Source organism: Bufo gargarizans, chromosome 3 (genome assembly GCF_014858855.1).
Source record: "Bufo gargarizans isolate SCDJY-AF-19 chromosome 3, ASM1485885v1, whole genome shotgun sequence".
Taxonomy (NCBI): domain Eukaryota; kingdom Metazoa; phylum Chordata; class Amphibia; order Anura; family Bufonidae; genus Bufo; species Bufo gargarizans.
In genome coordinates this window covers 446,872,484-446,897,694 of record NC_058082.1, presented here as the reverse complement: position 1 = coordinate 446,897,694, position 25,211 = coordinate 446,872,484, and positions in this window count along the sequence as shown.

Sequence of the window (25,211 nt, the reverse complement as noted above, 5' to 3'; positions counted from 1 at the left end):
ATATCATGTAGATTGTAAGCCCTCACGGGCAGGGCCCTCTCTCCTTCTGTACCAGTTTGTAACTCATCTTGTTTATGATTAGTGCAATTGTCTGTATTATGTATGTGCACCCCTTATTACATGTACAGCGCTATGGAATAAATGGCGCTTTAATAGTAAATAATAATAATATCACTATTAAGCCTCATGCAGACGTCAGTGTTTCACGGACATGTGCTGTACGTGTTCTCCACGGACCATACACATCCCTATTCATTTTAATGTGTGTATTCACACATCAGTGTTTCAGCACGGTCCGTGGGTCAGTTTTTTTTACCATGGATGCATGCTCTATTTTGTCCGTGTTCACAGATCCATCACGCCCATTATAGTCTATGGGTCCGTGAAAACCACAGATGCCATCCGTGTTGCATCCGTGTTTCATGGATCATTAACAAGAGATTCTTTGAAAATTATTTTTCAGCTGTTGAGTGTTAGTGAAACACGGATGCAACACGGACAGGAAAAAACTGACCCACTGACCCACATGGATCTATCATGGGAGACAACATGGATTGAACAGGGTCTGTGTTACCACTGATCCAAAACTGACATGGACATCTGCATGAGGCATTACTACTACTATTGCCACTACCACGTATAGACAGCTTTGTAAGTTCCATGCTATACTGATTCTGCTGATGCCACTATTTAGGCTACATGTCATTACACCCTTACCCTTTTCAGAACCACACTGCACTGCTGCTGCTTCTCCCACTTAAAAGGGGTAATTTTTTTAGGCTCATTCACAACTAGACACATATTTTTCTGATGTATGCGTATCATGCAGACAGGCATTCCTACCCTGTTAAGGCATTATTTTTGTATGCTTGCTCCCCCAAGCCACTTTTTACATTTTTCTTTTAGCCCATAACCGTGTGTTTAAACATCATCTGACCCTGATAAGGCACAATTTTTGGAAATATTTGGAAAATGAAAAACCATAACCGTCGGTGTGGTGTATTTTTAAACATGCTATATGTTAACACCGTCAAACATGTGTTTACCCATAGCTACGTATGTCAGTGTCACTCAGAAATAATTTACTATTGCTGTCATTGGTTTCCAGAGTTTGAGGAGGGGGAAGGGAAAAAAAAATTGCAAAAAAATGAATGAAAAGTTTTCCCCAAAATTCCTAGGAGTCTAGAGGGGGCTATATACCCACTTTCAGGGCAACTGGAACAACTTCGGTTTGGGCCAAATTGATTTCAGGCAAATCTGACCTGAAACAAATTTCTACTGGTTTGCTCATCTCTAATTCAAATGTATTGGTAGTAAGAGTTGATTTGAGTTTAAATACATTTGACAAATTGAAGGTGCTACAGTTGCCCTGAAAACTCATGTATGACACTCTGTTGTCAACCACTTTCAAGGTCTTTAACACCAAAACAGCATTAGTAATGTCTGTGGGTAAACAACGGATGGTAGCTGGTGGTAACAAACATACCATGTTTAAAAACATATTGCACTGTCCGATTTTATTTTTAAATTAGCACAAGATCCAAAAAATATTTCTTTTTTATCACTTCTCTTTCTTCTGACATGCAAAATGGTGGCCACCATTTTGAGAGATTCGTTCAAATCAAATCACAAAAGATTTGGATTTGACTGGAGTCCAAGTTTTGGGATGAGATGAATTTCACTCATTTAGAATTGATCCGCTCATCTCTAGCACCAATGGCGTAACTAGAGTGTTATGGGCCCCGGTGCAAACTTTGGATTGGGTCCCTCCCCCTTCCCAATTTATACAAAGAGGCAGCATTTTTTTTGCATGGATACACTCACTTAGTCCTAATAAAATCTGGTCCTACCTCATCCTGGGTGTCACTAGTGTCGGTGTGATGTCCACTGGATTCAGAACAAGGTCCCTGTGGTGATAGAGAAAAAAAGAATAATCACATAAGGAAGGAATGGTGACTGCCCCTGTGAAAACACCAGCAGGGGGCGCTGTGCTGGCCTGTAAGACTGAGCCATGCCAATGTATAGCAGGGTAATCTAGGACATTTCCCCTAAGTGCTACCACACAATACTAATGCCCACATTGTGGCCCCTCACAGTAATGAAGCCCACCTTGTGGCCCCTTTACAATAGTTATGTCCTTCTTGTGGCCCCTCACAGCAGTTATGCCCACATTTGTTCCTGTCACAGTAGTTATGCCCACTTTTGTGCCCCTGACAGTAGTTATGCCCAAATATGTGTCCCCTCACAGTAGTTATACAAGATATGTTCCCCCCTCACAGTAGTTATGCACAGATATGTGCCCCTCTCACAGTATAAATGCCCATATATGTGCCCCCACACAGTAGTAATGGCCGGATATGTGCCCCCTCACAATAGTAATGCACAGATATGTGCCCCCTCACAGTAGTTATGGCCAGATATGTGCTCCCGCACAGCAGATATGCCAGATATGTGCCCACTCACAGTGGTTATGGCCAGATATGTGCCCCCTCACAGTGGTTATGGCCAGATATGTGACCCCTCACAATGGTTATGGCCAGATATGTGCCCCCTTACAGTGGTTATGGCCAGATATGTGCCCCCTCACAGTAGTTATGCCCAGTTATGTGCCCCTTTACAGTAATTATGCAGTTATGTGCCCCCGCACAGTAGTTATGTCAGATTATGTGCCCCCCTCACAGTAGTTATACCAGATTATGACCCCCTCACAGTAGTTATGCTCAGTTATGAGCCCCCTCACAGTAGTTATGGCCAGATATGTGCCCCTCACAGTAGTTATGCCCAGTTATGTGCCCTCTCATAGTAGTTATGCCCACATATGTGCCCCCTCACAGTAGTTATGCCCACATATGTTCCCCCTCACAGCAGTTATGCCAGATTAGTAGAGATATATTGTTAGTATTGAACACATTGTAAGCTGTATCAATTGGCTCTTACTAGCAGATGCTTTTAGAATTCCATGATAAGTTTGTTTATTCTCTGTAGTAGGTAAAACACTTTTTTTGCACCTGAGATCTTTAAGCTATGCTTGTGAAAGTTTGTTAAACAGATACAGAGGTAAAGAGATAAACATGTATTGTTCTATAATACTTGCTCAAATTCTAGATATTTAAAACATGTCATGTCTGCCAAGAAATCTGCTTCTGTTGTATGAATTTTACTTTTTTTTTTTTTCTCAAGTCTTAACCAAGATAAACACATAATGTTCTTCCTGGTGTGTCAAAATAAGTAGAAGGAAGAAAAAGGAAATTAAGCCCCTTTTTCCTTCATGGCATTTACTGTTGGTGTTTTCATCCATGAAACTGAAATTGAAAAATGCAGTTTTGTATCACACAGTCAACTCTCTACTGCTGGCAGCACAATGAGAGATATCGGCCTACTGTAGTTTAATACCTTCTTTTAGCTCATCCTCATTGCTCATCAGGAGTCAGAGGACAGAAATTTGTAAAGCATTCTTTAAGTCTCTTCAAAAATCCTTTGCAGAAATAAGCTAATTTCTTAAAATTCAATTCGGGTTTGAGTCATCTAAATCGATCATGAGATTTTATTATATAGGTACCGATCAATTGCCTGAAAAATCTCCCTCTCTATCGCTTCTCTTATCTCTATTCCTTAGGCATTTGGCAGGAATTCTACAGCCTAAGGAAATGTGTGATCAGAAAATGACCTATTGTTTAAAACACATTTTTATGCTAAACATTAGTGTTGAGCGAGCATGCTCGGCCGCATACCGCGTGTGTTCGAGTCAGTGTATTTAGATCTAGTTTAGCCTCTATTTCTAAGCAGAAGATTGCTGTAAAATGAGGGAATCCCACAGTGTGAGTCTACGGCTTTGGAGTCCCTGCTCTGACTCCATATATAGCTATGTCCATATATGGAGTCAGTGCTTAAGGACACCCAGTGTGTTTAAATCAAATTTAGCTTGCATTTCAGAAAAGTTTCTGCTGGGTTTCGAACTCACAACCTACTGCATTAGAGGCAAGGCACTGAACCACTCAGCTATAATAGCTACATAGCCAGTTATTTACAAACAAAAAAAAAGAGACTTCTACTGTAGAGGAATACTCACTACTAGTATTCCTATACAGTAGAAGTCTCATATATATTTAAAAAAAGTAACTGAGTGACTGGCTATTTTCAGCTGTTATGTGGAAGCTGTGAGTTCGAGTCCCAGGAGAAGCAAATTATGCTCTCATTTAGTTTTCTGTGAATTGATTCATATATATCAGAAGTATGATTTTATATATATATATATATATATATATATTTATATATATATATATATATATATATATATATATTTTTATATATATATATATATATATATATATATATATATATACACACACACACACAAGAAAAATGGCGGCACTGGCTATAATCAGAAAAAATTGGGTGCACGTTCCAGGGGAATCGACTTCTTACCCCACCAATATATCCAGAAAATGGACGGCACTTCAGTTAGATGAAATTAAGTGATTCCTTTATTCAACCATCCGGTGCAACGTTTCAGCTCCAAAATGAGCCTTTTTCAAACAGAGATACAATGCAAGTGAAAGCAAATATATAAGTGAATCAATTAGTGTACAGGTCATGTGACCACACCCCGCCCAGTGGGTGTGTTACAAAAATGTCAGTGACAAAGTAGCAAACAGAAAAAAATAATAACAATGAAACAACCGGTGATAAGGCAAAGGACAAGATTATACATGTCCCTTATTTGCATAAATCATGTAAATACAAGGACAGACCCATCGATCGGGCACAGTAGACTAATGGATGGATGCGTCCAGTGTGCATAAGGCATACAGGGAGCGGAGCAGGGGGACGATCATGTGGACATACCAGCCGGCGAGGGGCACATTCCATGCGGCCATTCAGCGATGTATACACACTAGTGCACAGGTGTAAGTAAACGTGTTGTGTCTGACGAGCAGAAGTCCAATGCGACCCTGGAGTCCATGGCTACTAGATTTCGCAATAGGGGATACACGAAACAACTATTAGATGAGCACATGGACAGGGTTTCGCGGTCTGATAGGGGTGAATTACTGTCGCAGCGGAAAACGGTTAGGAAAACTGACAGGATTCCGTTTGTGTCAGTTTATAGTGAACTTAGCCCCCAGATCAATAAGGTTCTTAGGAAACATTGGGATCTCCTGGGCTCTTGCTTTAAGGAGATTCCTGAGTTTCAATGTACACCACTGTTCTCCTATCGGCGTTCAAGGAATCTACGAGACCAGTTGGTTAGAGCCAACATTGGCTCAAAGGGGTCCTCCAGACAAACTACTTTGACGCAGCCCGGTTTGGGTTGTTTTCCCTGCTTGGGGTGCGTCAATTGTAGATATATCCGAAAAGGGAAAACATTTGTGCACCCCAGCACAGGTGAGTCTTATAACATTTTGTTTCATCTCACATTATCCTGCCCGTGTAACTTGCTTTACGTGGGCGAAACGACGACCGACCTCAAAACCCGCTTGAACAACCATCGTCTGAGTATCCAGAAGAAACGTTTGGATTTACCGGTATCCAAGCATTTCTCTGAGGCTAGGCGCAAGGAGGGTGATTTGAGGTGTTGGATCCTCGATCATATACCTCAGCCCAGACGTGGGGGCGATAGGCCGAAGTTACTCAAGCACAGGGAACTAAGCTGGATTCGTAGATTGGACAATTTAAGACCAAATGGGTTAAATATAGAATTCAATTTTGGGGATGTGGTATGCGGTGTGGCTTGCCTCCTTTGATCGGCAGGTTGCTTCTCAGTGTCTTGTGTACACACTAGGAGAGTGTATTTATTTATTTCAAGAATCTTTGTTTTAACAGTAAAAAAATATTTTTCAGTTTTTTACTCAAAGATCACTTATATCCAGCACCCGGAGGAATGGAGCATGTGGATGAAGTGGACGCAGTAACATATCCGAGGGGGGTGTCATTCCTATGAGCTATGAGTATTTTTTTTAATCATTATTATGTATTTATTTTTTGTTCGTTTTATGCATTTGCACATTTTGCACTGCCGGACCCGGCGAACACCTTGGGACCCATATATATGCTGTCATATCAGCCTTGATGGTGTTACCCAGACTCTCCATTCTATCTGGTTAGATTTGCCCCCTGTGGCATCTGTGTACCTGTAGGAGGAGAACCCTCCTGAGTATGGTTGCGGTATGACACCCTTGATAAACACCCCTTTCTATACCGTGGTTCGCCGTGGGGGTTGTGGGTTGTTACCTGGGTATAGTATGTGGGCGCTCTGGTTCTCAGGCTGTCCCTACTGGTCTAGATCACTATACTCTATTCTGTAACAGGTCTGATGCTTGCACACAGTGATACATGGGATATGGGCATTCTTCCAGCTTTAAAGATGGCGCTCCGAGAACAGATGAGTACTGGGCATGCGCTGTAATACACTGAGGCTGCAATGAACGGTGTTGTGATGACGCATGAGCACTGGCCAGTTTTGATGATGCTTGACGTCTTCCTGCCACTGGTCCCTGATTGGTGTAGCGCCGCGCCTGTGCACTAGTGTGTATACAACGCTGAATGGCCGCATGGAATGTGCCCCTCGCCGGCTTGGTATGTCCACATGATTGTCCCCCTGCTCCGCTCCCTGTATGCCTTATGCACACTGGACGCATCCATCGATTAGTCTACTGTGCCCAATCGATGGGTCTGTGCTTGTATTTACATGATGTATGCAAATAAGGGACATGTATAATCTTGTCCTTTGCCTTATCACCGGTTGTTTCATTGTTATGTTTTTTTTCTGTTTGCTACTTTGTCACTGACATTTTTGTAACACACCCACTGGGCGGGGTGTGGTCACATGACCTGTACACTAATTGATTCACTTATATATTTGCTTTCACTTGCATTGTATCTCTGCTTGAAAAAGGCTCATTTTGGAGCTGAAACGTTGCACCGGATGGTTGAATAAAGGAATCACTTAATTTTATCTGACTGAAGTGCCGTCCATTTTCTGGATATATATATATATATATATATATTATAATATGATATAATAAATGGCAGCACCAACCTTGGAATATTGGAGATTGGGTGCAAGCTTCAGTGGGAATAGTGTCCCAGGATAATATCAATGAAAAACAGAGCAGCATTCCAGTAAGGTGAAAAAAAGAAAGCTGTTTATTCACCCAGTGGTGACGCAACATTTTGGCTCCAACATGAAGCCTTTCTCATGTTTTTCATTGATTATATATATATATATATATATATATATATATATATATATATTATCATACTTCTGATATATATGAATCAATTCACAGAAAACTAAATGAATGGGTGTGCGTCTCTTTTGAAAAATCAATCACTACCTGCTTAGGACGCTAAAATAACAAAATAAATCTTTATTAGAATACTTGGTAAAAAAAAGTGTGGAGGGTAAATACCCAATAGACAGGCCTATATCAAAGTATAGTGTATTCTCCACACCTAGCGCCCTAACAGGTATATATAGCTTATACCCTGTGGGACCATGTGTAGGTGGAGAAAAATGAAAGTGCTATCAACAAGCACTAATTTTCACATCATAGGTGTGTACCTTTAATCATTCAGTAGCAATGCATAGGTGGTATACAGCAGGGGTAAGCGATGGTCCCAGCAAATAAAGTGCCAGATGTTGAATATGAACGATAGTTGAATCCACCTACTCTAAATATCAGACTGATAATTCCACTGAGACTAACAAAGACCCCACTGTGTATTATAATGGCGCACTCAGCTAGTATAAGCTGCCAGGACATGTGCAGTCCATTATGCCAAGAAAGCTACCTGCTCTATACTCCAGCCAAATAGCGTGATACTGGTGCATCGCTGGGGCATTAAAGCAGGATGAGTACAGTGCTGGCTCAATGCATTTTAATTGCAAATATCGTCAGGAGCCTAGGTAAGTAGAAACCCTATGTGACCGCACCACCGGGCCAGTACAAGAAGGGAAGGACCCACCCCCATGGCGGGGTGGGATGCGTACCACTGCCAGTCAGGAGCCGGACAAAACCCCGCTAAGCTCTGCCCACCTGCAGACAGCGCTTCACGGATGTGCTCCAGCTGCATAGAGAACAGTGTAAGTGGGAATAAAAAGCAGTTAAAGCAAACGGGGGGGAGTGGGGATCTTTTGCATAGACCTCAGTGGGACCCGGCACCCTCCACTCTTCTGAGCAGGCGGTGCCTGGGGTTCTCCTATTGACTTTCATTGTGAAGCATTGTTAGGTGTTCTACTCGAGCACACAAGCACTTTGGTGCTTGAGTAACACTATTAAACATATTTTTTCAGCGTTTTTGGTGGGTTTTTTTTCCATGTCACCATGTATATTAACCACCTCCCGACCGCCGTACGCGTATATGCGTCCGGGAGGTGGTTGCTTTATTCCTCCTGGACGCATATACGCGTCTTCTCGCGAGACGCGAGATTTCCTGTGGGCGCGCGCGCTCACAGGAACAGAAGGTAAGCGAGTGGATCTCCAGCCTGCCAGCGGCGATCGCTCGCTGGCAGGCTGGAGATCCGAATTTTTTAACCCCTAACAGGTATATTAGACGCTGTTTTCATAACAGCGTCTAATATACCTCCTACCTGGTCCTCTGGTGGTCCCTTTTGTTAGGATCGACCACCAGAGGACTCAGGTAGGTCAGTACAGTCCCACCAAACACCACACTACACTACACTACACCCCCCACCCCCCCCGTCACTTATTAACCCCTTATAAACCCCTGATCACCCCATATAAACTCCCTGATCACCCCCCTGTCATTGATCACCGCCCTGTCATTGATCACCCCCTGTCAGGCTCCGTTCAGACGTCCGCATGATTTTTACGGATCCGATCCATGTATCCATGGATCCGTAAAAATCATGCGGACGTCTGAATGGAGCCTTACAGGGGGGTGATCAATGACAGGCGGGTGATCACCCATATACACTCCCTGATCACCCCCTGTCATTGATCACCGCCCTGTCAGGCTCCATTCAGACGTCCGCATGATTTTTACGGATCCGATCCATGTATCCATGGATCCGTAAAAATCATGCGGACGTCTGAATGGAGCCTTACAGGGGGGTGATCAATGACAGGCGGGTGATCACCCATATACACTCCCTGATCACCCCCTGTCATTGATCACCGCCCTGTCAGGCTCCATTCAGACGTCCGCATGATTTTTACGGATCCGATCCATGTATCCATGGATCCGTAAAAATCATGCGGACGTCTGAATGGAGCCTTACAGGGGGGTGATCAATGACAGGTGGGTGATCACCCATATACACTCCCTGATCACCCCCTGTCATTGATCACCCCCCTGTCATTGATCACCCCCCTGTAAGGCTCCATTCAGACGTCTGCATGATTTTTACGGATCCGATCCATGTATCCATGGATCCGTAAAAATCATGCGGACGTCTGAATGGAGCCTTACAGGGGGGTGATCAATGACAGGCGGGTGATCACCCATATACACTCCCTGATCACCCCCTGTCATTGATCACCCCCCTGTCATTGATCACCCCCCTGTAAGGCTCCATTCAGACGTCCGCATGATTTTTACGGATCCGATCCATGTATCCATGGATCCGTAAAAATCATGCGGACGTCTGAATGGAGCCTTACAGGGGGGGTGATCAGTGACAGGGGGGTGATCACCCTGATTACCCTGATCACCCCCTGTCATTGATAACCCCCCTGTAAGGCTCCATTCAGACGTCCGCATGCGTTCTGTGGATCCGATCCATGTATCCATGGATCCGTAAAAAATCATGCGGATGTCTGAATGGAGCCTTACAGGGGGGGTGATCAGTGACAGGGGGGTGATCACCCTGATTACCCTGATCACCCCCTGTCATTGATAACCCCCCTGTAAGGCTCCATTCAGACGTCCGCATGCGTTTTGTGGATCCGATCCATGTATCCATGGATCCGTAAAAAATCATGCGGATGTCTGAATGGAGCCTTACAGGGGGGGGTGATCAGTGACAGGGGGGTGATCACCCTGATTACCCTGATCACCCCCTGTCATTGATAACCCCCCTGTAAGGCTCCATTCAGACGTCCGCATGCGTTTTGTGGATCCGATCCATGTATCCATTGATCCGTAAAAAATCATGCGGATGTCTGAATGGAGCCTTACAGGGGGGGTGATCAGTGACAGGGGGGTGATCACCCTGATTACCCTGATCACCCCCTGTCATTGATAACCCCCCTGTAAGGCTCCATTCAGACGTCCGCATGCGTTCTGTGGATCCGATCCATGTATCCATGGATCCGTAAAAATCATGCGGACGTCTGAATGGAGCCTTACAGGGGGGGTGATCAATGACAGGGGGGTGATCAGGGAGTCTATATGGGTGATCACCCCCCTGTCATTGATCACCCCCCTGTCATTGATCACTCCCCCCCTGGTAAGGCTCCATTCAGCCATTTTTTTTGGCACAAGTTAGCGGACATTTTTTGTTTGTTTTTGTTTTTTCTTACTAAGTCTCATATTCCACTAACTTGTGTCAAAAAATAAAATCTCACATGAACTCACCATACCCCTCACGGAATCCAAATGCTTAAACATTTTTAGACATTTATATTCCAGACTTCTCACGCTTTAGGGCCCCTAAAAAGCCAGGGCAGTATAAATACCCCACATGTGACCCCATTTCGGAAAGAAGACACCCCAAGGTATTCCGTGAGGGGCATATTGAGTCCATGAAAGATTGAAATTTTTGTCCTAAGTTAGCGGAAAGTGAGACTTTGTGAGAAAAAAAAACAAAAAAAATCAATATCCGCTAACTTATGCAAAAAAAAAAAAAATTCTAGGTACTCGCCATGCCCCTCATTGAATACCTTGGGGTGTCTTCTTTCCAAAGTGGGGTCACATGTGGGGCATTTATACTGCCCTGGCTTTTTAGGGGCCCGAAAGTGTGAGAAGAAGTCTGGGATCCAAATGTCTAAAAATGCCCTCCTAAAAGGAATTTGGGCCCCTTTGCGCATCTAGGCTGCAAAAAAGTGTCACACATGTGGTATCGCCGTACTCAGGAGAAGTTGGGGAATGTGTTTTGGGGTGTCATTTTACATATACCCATGCTGGGTGAGAAAAATATCTTGGTCAAATGCCAACTTTGTATAAAAAAATGGGAAAAGTTGTCTTTTGCCAAGATATTTCTCTCACCCAGCATGGGTATATGTAAAATGACCCCCAAAACACATTGCCCAACTTCTCCTGAGTACGGCGATACCACATGTGTGACACTTTTTTGCAGCCAAGGTTGGCAAAGGGGCACCTTTCGGATTTCGCAGGCCATTTTATTACACATTTTGATTTCAAGGTACTTCTTACACATTTGGGCCCCTAAATTGCCAGGGCAGTATAACTACACCACAAGTGACCCCATTTTGGAAAGAAGACACCCCAAGGTATTCCGTGGGGGGCACGGCGAGTTCCTAGAATTTTTTATTTTTTGTCACAATTTAGCGGAAAATGATGATTTTTCTTTTTTTTTCTTTTTTCCTTACAAAGTCTCATATTCCACTAACTTGCGACAAAAAATAAAAAATTCTAGGAACTCGCCATGCCCCTCACGGAATACCTTGGGGTGTCTTCTTTCCAAAATGGGGTCACTTGTGGCGTAGTTATACTGCCCTGGCAATTTAGGGGCCCAAATGTGTGAGAAGAACTTTGCAATCAAAATGTGTAAAAAATGCCCTGCAAAATCCGAAAGGTGCACTTTGGAATGTGTGCCCCTTTGCCCACCTTGGCAGCAAAAAAGTGTGACACATCTGGTATCGCCGTACTCAGGAGAAGTTGGGGAATGTGTTTTGGGGTGTCATTTTACATATACCCATGCTGGGTGAGAAAAATATCTTGGTCAAATGCCAACTTTGTATAAAAAAATGGGAAAAGTTGTCTTTTGCCAAGATATTTCTCTCACCCAGCATGGGTATATGTAAAATGACACCCCAAAACACATTCCCCAACTTCTCCTGAGTACGGCGATACCACATGTGTGACACTTTTTTGCTGCCAAGGTGGGCAAAGGGGCACATATTCCAAAGTGCACCTTTCGGATTTCACCGGTCATTTCTTACACATTTTGATTGCAAAGTTCTTCTCACACATTTGGGCCCCTAAATTGCCAGGGCAGTATAACTACCCCACAAGTGACCCCATTTTGGAAAGAAGACACCCCAAGGTATTCTGTGAGGGGCATGGTGAGTTCCTAGAATTTTTTATTTTTTGTCGCAAGTTAGTGGAATATGAGACTTTGTAAGAAAAAAAATAAAAATAAAAAATCATCATCATTTTCCGCTAACTTGTGACAAAAAATAAAAAGTTCTATGAACTCACTATGCCCATCAGCGAATACCTTAGGGTGTCTACTTTCCGAAATGGGGTCATTTGTGGGGTTTTTCTACTGTTTGGGCATTGTAGAACCTCAGGAAACATGACAGGTGCTCAGAAAATCAGAGCCGTTTCAAAAAGCGGAAATTCACATTTTTGTACCATAGTTTGTAAATGCTATAACTTTTACCCAAACCATTTTTTTTTTGCCCAAACATTTTTTTTTATCAAAGACATGCAGAACTATAAATTTAGCGAAAAATTTATATATGGATGTCGGTTTTTTTTTGCAAAATTTCACAGCTGAAAGTGAAAAATGTCATTTTTTTGCAAAAAAATCGTTACATTTTGATTAATAACAAAAAAAGTAAAAATGTCAGCAGCAATAAAATACCACCAAATGAAAGCTCCATTAGTGAGAAGAAAAGGAGGTAAAATTCATTTGGGTGGTAAGTTGCATGACCGAGCGATAAACGGTGAAAGTAGTGTAGTGCCGAAGTGTAAAAAGTGGCCTGGTCATGAAGGGGGTTTCACCTAGCGGGGCTGAAGTGGTTAAAAAATGGTGCATAATCAAACAATTTTCCCACTGCCGACTAAGTCTAATAATCGGTCATGATTTCCTGTTCTGTACTTGAAACTTTAGTAGCTATTATCATTCTCACCACAGGCAGATTTTCAATGACAAGCAACACCTATGCATAGATAAGACAGGATCCAGTATTCACAATAGGTAATATCAAAGCTTATCTACACCCTCCTGACCTCTGCACAGGTCACAGAGCATGCCTAGAAAATATCCAATGTAAGTCAATATGGTCAGCTCCTGTCCATTGTGTTTATGGCTCAAGTATCTGGTTTCAAAAGACAGAAAGTATAGGATAGTAGGACGCACAGGGCTACTAGTCACCAACCAGGGTGCTCACAGTCAAGTAGTGTCACCCCACTACTCAAATAAGGACAAAATACTTTGTATATATATATATATATATATATAGAGACTGGGCACACTTGAGGAAATTTGATCACTACGCTAAAAGCACGTCACTAAAAGGATAATACACTCACTTAACGCTCCAATGTATAGGTATATAATAAGCTGTACGATTAAAATACAGTATATAACACCAGTATATAGGTAATGCACAATATACAGGATATATGATAAACTAAATGAATCAGCTGACCTCCTATTTGGATAAATAAGGTAGGATTAAAACATCAACCGATAAAATAACAATACAATAAATATAGCAGCATATGTCATATAGCAGCGTTAGTGTTTTGGGCCAAGGCTCTGTATCGCAGCGTAGGTCTAGTATCTCCAATAATGATGAGTTTGTTGCAGCAAAGAGAATTGGATGTAACCAAATGTATCGAGGCAGCTGACAGCCGCAAACAGTCGCAAGTTATTTCATTGTTAGATGTCCATTCCGATAATCAAAGTCATGCACAAAGATCAACAAATAGTCTCTGTTGTTTCAACCATGAAATATTGCAACCTATACGGTAGGTCAGTGCCAAAACCGCAGGTGCATCTAAAGTGTCAGTACTTTGACTGAATGCACCGGCGTCCCGCTGTCACTGAACCTAGCGGCGTCCCGCTAGAGGTGAATAATGAAATTAGTAATCACTCTACTGTCGGAACAGTCTTACCAGTTTTTGAAGACCTCTGCCGTCCTGTGAACTCTAATGGGATACTTTCCCTTTGTCTTCCAGGATGTTCGTTTACCGCTTCGGTGGATTGTTTCACGTGGGCCCGCCGGTTCAAATCCAGGCTCCAGCTCACTCTCACCTTCTCCCGCGGAATTTCACAATATTTTTTTCGGCAATGGTCCTTCACTGGTTACTTGTGGTGCACTCACATTCAGATGGGGGGGTCTGGCCAGACGCGTTTCGGGGTTAAAATATTCCCTTAGTGGTAATCGGACCCCCCCCCAAAACCGTCTCTTTTGTAACAAACTTGTGTTCACTGCAAAACCCGGGATGGATCGCATTCCGGAAGTCGCCTGATTGTTTCTGTCTGACATAGATATTTCATTCTGTTATAGTATGTCAATTGTCGGATACACTATTCCATCAATGACACTGTTCCATCAATCTGTCCATCTATATAGTCAAAATTTCATAGCTGCTTTTTCAGTTTGTGAATAGGGATGAGCGAACTCGTACTGTATAGTTCGGGTTCGTACCGAATTTTGGGGTGTCCGTGACACAGACCCGAACCCGGACATTTTCGTAAAAGTCCGGGTTCGGGTTCGGTGTTCGTCGCTTTCTTGGCGCTTTTGTGACGCTTTCTTGGCGCTTTTTGAAAGGCTGCAAAGCAGCCAATCAACAAGCGTCATACTACTTGCCCCAAGAGGCCATCACAGCCATGCCTACTATTGGCATGACTGTGATTGGCCAGAGCACCATGTGACCCAGCCTCTATTTAAGCTGGAGTCACATAGCGCCGCCCGTCACTCTGCTCTGATTAGCGTAGGGAGAGGTTGCGGCTGCGACAGTAGGGCGAGATTAGGCAGATTAACTCCTCCAAAGGACTTGATTATTGATCGATCTGCAGCTGTGGGTCATTGAGCTGCTGATACTCAATTGCTCACTGTTTTTAGGCTGCCCAGACCGTTTGTCAGTCACTTTTTTCTGGGGTGATCGGCGGCCATTTTGTGTCTTGTGGTGCGCCAGCACAAGCTGCGACCAAGTGCATTTCACCCTCAATGGTGTGGTTGTTTTTTGGCTAAAGCCTACATCAGGGTGAAGCTGTCACACCAAGTGCATTTAACCAGCAATAGTCTGTTTATTTTTTGGCCATATACTACATCAGGGGCAAGCTGCGCCTGTCACCAAGTGCATTTAACCCTCAATGGTGTGGTTGTTTTTTGGCTAAAGCCTACATCAGGGTAAAGCTGTCACACCAAGTGCATTTAACCAGCAATAGTCTGTTTATTTTTTGGCCATATACTACATCAGGGGCAAGCTGCGCCTGTCACCAAGTGCATTTAACCCTCAATGGTGTGGTTGTTTTTTGGCTAAAGCCTACATCAGGGTGAAGCTGTCACACCAAGTGCATTTAACCAGCAATAGTCTGTTTATTTTTTGGCCATATACTACATCAGGGGCAAGCTGCGCCTGTCACCAAGTGCATTTAACCCTCAATGGTGTGGTTGTTTTTTGGCTAAAGCCTACATCAGGGTGAAGCTGTCACACCAAGTGCATTTAACCAGCAATAGTCTGTTTATTTTTTGGCCATATACTACATCAGGGGCAAGCTGCGCCCGTCATCAAGTGCATTTAACCCTCAGTAGTGTGGTTGGTCAAGCTGTCACACCAAGTGCATTTAACCAGCAATAGTCTGTTCATTTTTTGGCTATATACTACATCAGGGGCAAGCTGCGCCTGTCACCAAGTGCATTTAACCCTCAGTAGTGTGGTTGGTCAAGCTGTCACACCAAGTGCATTTAACCAGCAATAGTGTGGTTATTTTTTGGCCATATCCCAGTCTAATTCTGTCAGTAAATCTATACCTGTCACCCAGCGCCTAAATACTAGGCCTAAAATTTATATCCCGCTAAATCTGTCGTTACCGCTGTACTGTTCTGGCTGGGCAAGTTATTTAGTGTCCGTCAAAGCACATTTTTTGTTCTGGGTTGAAATACAATTCCCAATTTAGCAATTTCCTAATTTAGTGGTTTCTGCTGTATCAGAGCTATTTTAAATCTATCCCTAAAAGGGTATATAATATTCAAGGTGCACATAGGGTCATTCAGAATAACTTCCCACACACGCTACTGTGCATTTCCAAGTCTAATTCTGTCAGTAAATCTATACCTGTCACCCAGCGCCTAAATACTAGGCCTCAAATTTATATCCCGCTAAATCTGTCGTTACTGGTGTACTGTTCTGGCTGGGCAAGTTATTTAGTGTCCGTCAAAGCACATTTTTTGTTCTGGGTTGAAATACAATTCCCAATTTAGCAATTTCCTAATTTAGTGGTTTCTGCTGTATCAGGCCTACTTTAAATACATCCCTAAAAGGGTATATAATATTCAAGGTGCACATAGAGTCATTCAGAATAACTTCACACACACGCTGCTGTGCATTTCCAAGTCTAATTCCGTCAGTAAATCTATACCTGTCACCCAGCGCCTAAATACTAGGCCTCAAATTTATATTCCGCTAAATCTGTCGTTACTGATGTACTGTTCTGGCTGGGCAAGTTATTTAGTGTCCGTCAAAGCACATTTTTTGTTCTGGGTTGAAATACAATTCCCAATTTAGCAATTTCCTAATTTAGTGGTTTCTGCTGTATCAGAGCTATTTTAAATCTATCCCTAAAAGGGTATATAATATTCAAGGTGCACATAGGGTCATTCAGAATAACTTCCCACACACGCTACTGTGCATTTCCAAGTCTAATTCTGTCAGTAAATCTATACCTGTCACCCAGCGCCTAAATACTAGGCCTCAAATTTATATCCCGCTAAATCTGTCGTTACTGGTGTACTGTTCTGGCTGGGCAAGTTATTTAGTGTCCGTCAAAGCACATTTTTTGTTCTGGGTTGAAATACAATTCCCAATTTAGCAATTTCCTAATTTAGTGGTTTCTGCTGTATCAGGCCTACTTTAAATACATCCCTAAAAGGGTATATAATATTCAAGGTGCACATAGAGTCATTCAGAATAACTTCACACACACGCTGCTGTGCATTTCCAAGTCTAATTCCGTCAGTAAATCTATACCTGTCACCCAGCGCCTAAATACTAGGCCTCAAATTTATATTCCGCTAAATCTGTCGTTACTGATGTACTGTTCTGGCTGGGCAAGTTATTTAGTGTCCGTCAAAGCACATTTTTTGTTCTGGGTTGAAATACAATTCCCAATTTAGCAATTTCCTAATTTAGTGGTTTCTGCTGTATCAGAGCTATTTTAAATCTATCCCTAAAAGGGTATATAATATTCAAGGTGCACATAGGGGCATTCAGAATAACTTCACACACACGCTACTGTGCATTTCCAAGTCTAATTCTGTCAGTAAATCTATACCTGTCACCCAGCGCCTAAATACTTGGCCTCAAATTTATATTCCGCTAAATCTGTCGTTACTGGTGTACTGTTCTGGCTGGGCAAGTTATTTAGTGTCCGTCAAAGCACATTTTTTGTTCTGGGTTGAAATACAATTCCCAATTTAGCAATTTCCTAATTTAGAGGTTTCTGCTGTATCAGGCCTACTTTAAATACATCCCTAAAAGGGTATATAATATTCAAGGTGCACATAGGGTCATTCAGAATAACTTCACACACACGCTACTGTGCATTTCCAAGTCTAATTCCGTCAATAAATCTATACCGGTCACCCAGCGCCTAAATACTAGGCCTCAAATTTATATTCCGCTAAATCTGTCGTTACTGGTGTACTGTTCTGGCTGGGCAAGTTATTTAGTGTCCGTCAAAGCACATTTTTTGTTCTGGGTTATAATACAATTCCCAATTTAGCAATTTCCTAATTTAGTGGTTTCTGCTGTATCAGAGCTATTTTAAATCTATCCCTAAAAGGGTATATAATATTCAAGGTGCACATAGGGTCATTCAGAATAACTTCACACACAAGCTACTGTGCATTTCCAAGTCTAATTCTGTCAGTAAATCTATACCTGTCACCCAGCGCCTAAATACTAGGCCTCAAATTTATATTCCGCTAAATCTGTCGTTACTGGTGTACTGTTCTGGCTGGGCAAGTTATTTAGTATCCGTCAAAGCACATTTTTTGTTCTGGGTTGAAATACAATTCCCAATTTAGCAATTTCCTAATTTAGTGGTTTCTGCTGTATCAGGCCTACTTTAAATACATCCCTAAAAGGGTATATAATATTCAAGGTGCACATAGGGTCATTCAGAATAACTTCACACACACGCTACAGTGCATTTCCAAGTCTAATTCCATCAGTAAATCTATACCTGTCACCCAGCGCCTAAATACTAGGCCTCAAATTTATATTCAGCTGAATTTGAATACAATACATTGGGCCAAATAATATTTTTGTTGTTGTGGTGAACAATAACAATGAGGAAAACATCCAGTAAGGGACGCGGACATGGACATGGTCGTGGTGGTGTTAGTGGACCCTCTGGTGCTGGGAGAGGACGTGGCCGTTCTGCCACATCCACACGTCCTAGTGTACCAACTACCTCAGGTCCCAGTAGCCGCCAGAATTTACAGCGATATATGGTGGGGCCCAATGCCGTTCTAAGGATGGTAAGGCCTGAGCAGGTACAGGCATTAGTCAATTGGGTGGCCGACAGTGGATCCAGCACGTTCACATTATCTCCCACCCAGTCTTCTGCAGAAAGCGCACAGATGGCGCCTGAAAACCAACTCCATCAGTCTGTCACATCACCCCCATGCATATCAGGGAAACTGTCTGAGCCTCAAGTTATGCAGCAGTCTCTTATGCTGTTTGAAGACTCTGCTGGCAGGGTTTCCCAAGGGCATCCACCTAGCCCTTCCCCAGCGGTGGAAGACATAGACTGCACTGACGCACAACCACTTATGTTTCCTGATGATGAGGACATGGGAATTCCACCTCAGCATGTCTCTGATGATGACGAAACACAGGTGCCAACTGCTGCGTCTTTCTGCAGTGTGCAGACTGAACAGGAGGTCAGGGAGGAAGACTGGGTGGAAGACGATGCAGGGGACGATAAGGTCCTAGACCCCACATGGAATGAAGGTCGTGCCACTGACTTTCACAGTTCGGAGGAAGAGGCAGTGGTGAGACCGAGCCAACAGCGTAGCAAAAGGGAGCAGTGGGCAAAAGCAGAACACCCGCCGCCAAGAGACTCCACCTGCTACTGACCGCCGCCATCTGGGACCGAGCACCCCAAAGGCAGCTTCAAGGAGTTCCCTGGCATGGCACTTCTTCAAACAATGTGCTGACGACAAGACCCGAGTGGTTTGCACGCTGTGCCATCAGAGCCTGAAGCGAGGCATTAACGTTCTGAACCTTAGCACAACCTGCATGACCAGGCACCTGCATGCAAAGCATGAACTGCAGTGGAGTAAACACCTTAAAAACAAGGAAGTCGCTCAGGCTCCCCCTGCTACCTCTTCTGCTGCTGCCGCCTCGGCCTCTTCTGCTACTGCTGCCTCGGCCTCTTCTGCTGCTGCCGCCTCGGCCTCTTCCTCCGCCTCTGGAGGAACGTTGGCACCTGCCGCCCAGCAAACAGGGGATGTACCACCAACACCACCACCACCTCCGTCACCAAGCGTCTCAACCATGTCACACGGCAGCGTTCAGCTCTCCATCTCACAAACATTTGAGAGAAAGCGTAAATTCCCACCTAGCCACCCTCGATCCCTGGCCCTGAATGCCAGCATTTCTAAACTACTGGCCTATGAAATGCTGTCATTTAGGCTGGTGGACACAGACAGCTTCAAACAGCTCATGTCGCTTGCTGTCCCACAGTATGTTGTTCCCAGCCGCCACTACTTCTCCAAGAGAGCCGTGCCTTCCCTGCACAACCAAGTATCCGATAAAATCAAGTGTGCACTGCGCAACGCCATCTGTAGCAAGGTCCACCTAACCACAGATACGTGGACCAGTTAGCACGGCCAGGGACACTATATCTCCCTAACTGCACACTGGGTAAATGTAGTGGCAGCTGGGCCCCAGGCGGAGAGCTGTTTGGCGCACGTTCTTCCGCCGCCAAGGATCGCAGGGCAACATTCTTTGCCTCCTGTTGCCACCTCCTCCTTCTCGGCTTCCTCCTCCTCTTCTTCCACCTGCTCATCCAGTCAGCCACACACCTTCACCACCAACTTCAGCACAGCCCGGGGTAAACGTCAGCAGGCCATTCTGAAACTCATATGTTTGGGGGACAGGCCCCACACCGCACAGGAGTTGTGGCGGGGAATAGAACAACAGACCGACGAGTGGTTGCTGCCGATGAGCCTCAAGCCCGGCCTGGTGGTGTGCGATAATGGGTGAAATCTCGTTGCAGCTCTGGGACTAGCCGGTTTGACGCACATCCCTTGCCTGGCCCATGTGCTGAATTTGGTGGTGCAGAAGTTCATTTACAACTACCCCGACATGTCAGAGCTGCTGCATAAAGTGCGGGCCGTCTGTTCGCGCTTCCGGCGTTCACATCCTGCCGCTGCTCGCCTGTCTGCGCTACAGCGTAACTTCGGCCTTCCCGCTCACCGCCTCATATGCGACGTGCCCACCAGGTGGAACTCCACCTTGCACATGCTGGACAGACTGTGCGAGCAGCAGCAGGCCATAGTGGAGTTTCAGCTGCAGCACGCACGGGTCAGTCGCACTGCGGAACTAGCACCACTTCACCACCAATGACTGGGCCTCCATGCGAGACCTGTGTGCCCTGTTGCGCTGTTTCGAGTACTCCACCAACATGGCCAGTGGCGATGACGCCGTTATCAGCGTTACAATACCACTTCTATGTCTCCTTGAGAAAACACTTAGGGCGATGATGGAAGAGGAGGTGGCCCAGGAGGAGGAGGAGGAGGAGGAGGAGGAGGAAGAGGGGTCATTTTTAGCACTTTCAGGCCAGTCTCTTCGAAGTGACTCAGAGGGAGGTTTTTTGCAACAGCAGAGGCCAGGTACAAATGTGGCCAGCCAGGGCCCACTACTGGAGGACGAGGAGGACGAGGATGAGGAGGAGGTGGAGGAGGATGAGGATAAAACATGGTCACAGCGGGGTGGCACCCAATGCAGCTCGGGCCCATCACTGGTGCGTGGCTGGGGGGAAAGGCAGGACGATGACGATACGCCTCCCACAGAGGACAGCTTGTCCTTACCCCTGGGCAGCCTGGCACACATGAGCGACTACATGCTGCAGTGCCTGCGCAACGACAGCAGAGTTGCCCACATTTTAACGTGTGCGGACTACTGGGTTGCCACCCTGCTGGATCCACGCTACAAAGACAATGTGCCCACCTTACTTCCTGCACTGGAGCGTGATAGGAAGATGCGCGAGTACAAGCGCACGTTGGTAGACGCGCTACTTAGAGCATTCCCAAATGTCACAGGGGAACAAGTGGAAGCCCAAGGCCAAGGCAGAGGAGGAGCAAGAGGTCGCCAAGGCAGCTGTGTCACGGCCAGCTCCTCTGAGGGCAGGGTTAGCATGGCAGAGATGTGGAAAAGTTTTGTCAACACGCCACAGCTAACTGCACCACCACCTGATACGCAACGTGTTAGCAGGAGGCAACATTTCACTAACATGGTGGAACAGTACGTGTGCACACCCCTCCACGTACTGACTGATAGTTCGGCCCCATTCAATTTCTGGGTCTCTAAATTGTCCACGTGGCCAGAGCTAGCCTTTTATGCCTTGGAGGTGCTGGCCTGCCCGGCGGCCAGCGTTTTGTCTGAACGTGTATTCAGCACGGCAGGGGGCGTCATTACAGACAAACGCAGCCGCCTGTCTACAGCCAATGTGGACAAGCTGACGTTCATAAAAATGAACCAGGCATGGATCCCACAGGACCTGTCCGTCCCTTGTCCAGATTAGACATTAACTACCTCCCCTTAACCATATATTATTGTACTCCAGGGCACTTCCTCATTCAATCCTATATTTATTTTCATTTTACCATTATATTGCGAGGCTACCCAAAGTTGAATGAACCTCTCCTCTGTCTGGGTGCCGGGGCCTAAATATATGCCAATGGACTGTTCCAATGTTGGGTGACGTGAAGCCTGATTCTCTGCTATGACATGCAGACTAATTCTCTGCTGACATGAAGCCAGATTCTCTGTTACGGGACCTCTCTCCTCTGCCTGGGTGCTGGGCCTAAATATCTGACAATGGACTGTTGCAGTGGTGGCTGACGTGAACCCTGATTTTCTGCTATGACATGCAGACTAATTCTCTGCTGACATGAAGCCAGATCCTCTGTTACGGGACCTCTCTCCTCTGCCTGCGTGCTGGGCCTAAATATATGCCAATGGACTGTTGCACTGGTGGCTGATGTGAAGCCTGATTCTCTGCTATGACATGCAGACTAATTCTCTGCTGACATGAAGCCAGATTCTCTGTTACGGGACCTCTCTCCTCTGCCTGGGTGCTGGGCCTAAATATCTGACAATGGACTGTTGCAGTGGTGGCTGACGTGAAGCCTGATTCTCTGCTATGACATGCAGACTGATTCTCTGCTGACATGAAGCCAGATTCTCTGTTACGGGACCTCTCTCCTCTGCCTGGGTGCTGGGCCTAAATATATGCCAATGGACTGTTGCAGTGGTGGCTGACGTGAAGCCTGATTCTCTGCTATGACATGCAGACTGATTCTCTGCTGACATGAAGCCAGATCCCCTGTTACGGGACCTCTCTCCTCTGCCTGGGTGCTGGGCCTAAATATATGCCAATGGACTGTTACAGTGGTGGGTGACGTGAAGCCTGATTCTCTGCTATGATATGAAGACTGATTCTCTGCTGACATGAAGCCAGATTGTCTGTTACGGGACCTCTCTCCTCTGCCTGGGTGCTGGGCCTAAATTTATGAAAATGGACTGTTGCAGTGGTGGGTGACGTGAAGCCTGATTCTCTGCTATGACATGAAGACTAATTCTCTGCTGACATGAAGCCAGATTGTCTGTTACGGTACCTCTCTCCTCTGCCTGGGTGCTGGGCCTAAATTTATGAAAATGGACTGATGCAGTGGTGAGTGACGTGAAGCCTGATTCTCTGCTATGATATTAAGACTGATTCTCTGCTGACATGAAGCCAGATTCTTTGTTACGGAACCTCTCTCCTCTGACTGGGTGCTTGGCCTAAATTTATGAAAATGGACTGTTGCAGTGGTGGCTGACGTGAAGCCTGATTCTCTGCTATGACATGCAGACTGATTCTCTGCTGACATGAAGACAGATTCTCTGTTACGGGACCTCTCTCCTCTGCTTGGGTGCCGGGGCCTAAATATCTGACAATGGACTGTTGCATTGGTGGCTGACGTGAAGCCTGATTCTCTGCTATGACATGAAGACTGATTCTCTGCTGACATGAAGCCAGATTGTCTGTTACGGGACCTCTCTCCTCTGCCTGTTTGCTGGGCCTAAATATCTGACAATGGACTGTTGCATTGGTGGCTGACGTGAAGCCTGATTCTCTGCTATGACATGCAGACTGATTCTCTGCTGACATGAAGATAGATTCTCTGTTACGGGACCTCTCTCCTCTGCTTGGGTGCCGGGGCCTAAATATCTGACAATGGACTGTTGCATTGGTGGCTGACGTGAAGCCTGATTCTCTGCTATGATATGAAGACTGATTCTCTGCTGACATGAAGCCAGATTGTCTGTTACGGGACCTCTCTCCTCTGCCTGGGTGCTGGGCCTAAATTTATGAAAATGGACTGATGCAGTGGTGGGTGACGTGAAGCCTGATTCTATGCTATGATATGAAGACTGATTCTCTGCTGACATGAAGCCAGATTCTGTGTTACGGAACCTCTCTCCTCTGCCTGGGTGCTTTGCCTAAATTTATGAAAATGGACTGTTGCAGTGGTGGCTGACGTGAAGCTTGATTATCTGCTATGACATGCAGACTGATTCTCTGCTGACATGAAGCCAGAATCTCTGTTAAGGGACCTCTCTCCTCTGCCTGGGTGCCTGGGACTAAATATCTGAGAATGGACTGTTCCAGTGGTGGGTGACGTGAAGCCAGATTCTCTGCTATGGGACCTCTCTCCAATTGATTTTGGTTAATTTTTATTTATTTAATTTTTATTTTAATTCATTTCCCTATCCACATTTGTTTGCAGGGGATTTACCTACATGTTGCTGCCTTTTGCAGCCCTCTAGCCCTTTCCTGGGCTGTTTTACAGCCTTTTTAGTGCCGAAAAGTTTGGGTCCCCATTCACTTCAATGGGGTTCGGGTTCGGGACGAAGTTCGGATCGGGTTCGGATCCCGAACCCGAACATTTTCGGGAAGTTCGGCCGAACTTCTCGAACCCGAACATCCAGGTGTCCGCTCAACTCTATTTGTGATAAAAACGCACTTCTTGTTCCAGCAATATCGGTGCGTTTTTAGCTGCATTTTTTGCTGCTGAATACTAGACTTACAAAATGTGAAAATACAAATCTAGAGTGTATATCACATTATATTAAAACATTCCCCTGGTGACAAAATGAAATAAAAAAATCACATAATATAAATTCCACTGACAATATATGAGTATAAATATAAATGTGAATATGAAGACATTTGAGAGGGCAGTATAATCCTACTGAAACAATACTTCATTAGACTAAAATAGAAACAGAGGGAGTCTCTATTTTGTTTTGTTAATAACACTCACTCATCAATATATCGATCCATATACTGTTGCTGGCCTAGATACTTTATGTTTTGCTGGAGAAAACCGCAATTGCTATCTGAACAATGTCAGTGTGTTTATGCTGCGTTTTAACTGCTGCCTTAAAAACTTAAAACTACTAAAAAAAGTATGTAAAAATAAGCTCTATATTGCGGTCTATTATATATTGTGTTGGACTTCCCTTGATATAAAAACAACATGTTGTAAAATATTCTAAAACTTGAAATGAATACGTAAATACATATAGGTAAAATAAATAAAAACGAGTAGGGCTATCTAATTGCCACTGTTATCTCCAATCCCACTAGGGACATAATCCAGAGTTGTTTGAAAAACAAAATGGTGCAGAAAAATAGTGGAAAACTAAAATCTTCATTTGTAGAAATATTTTCATTGAGGTTTCTTGTAAATCATAGTATATCGTTTTAGATGTGGTGAAGGCCCATCACATCTAAAACGATATACTACGATTTAGAAGAATCCTCAATGAAAATATTTCTACAAATGAAGATTTTCGTTTTCGTCTGGTCAGACCCCCCATCT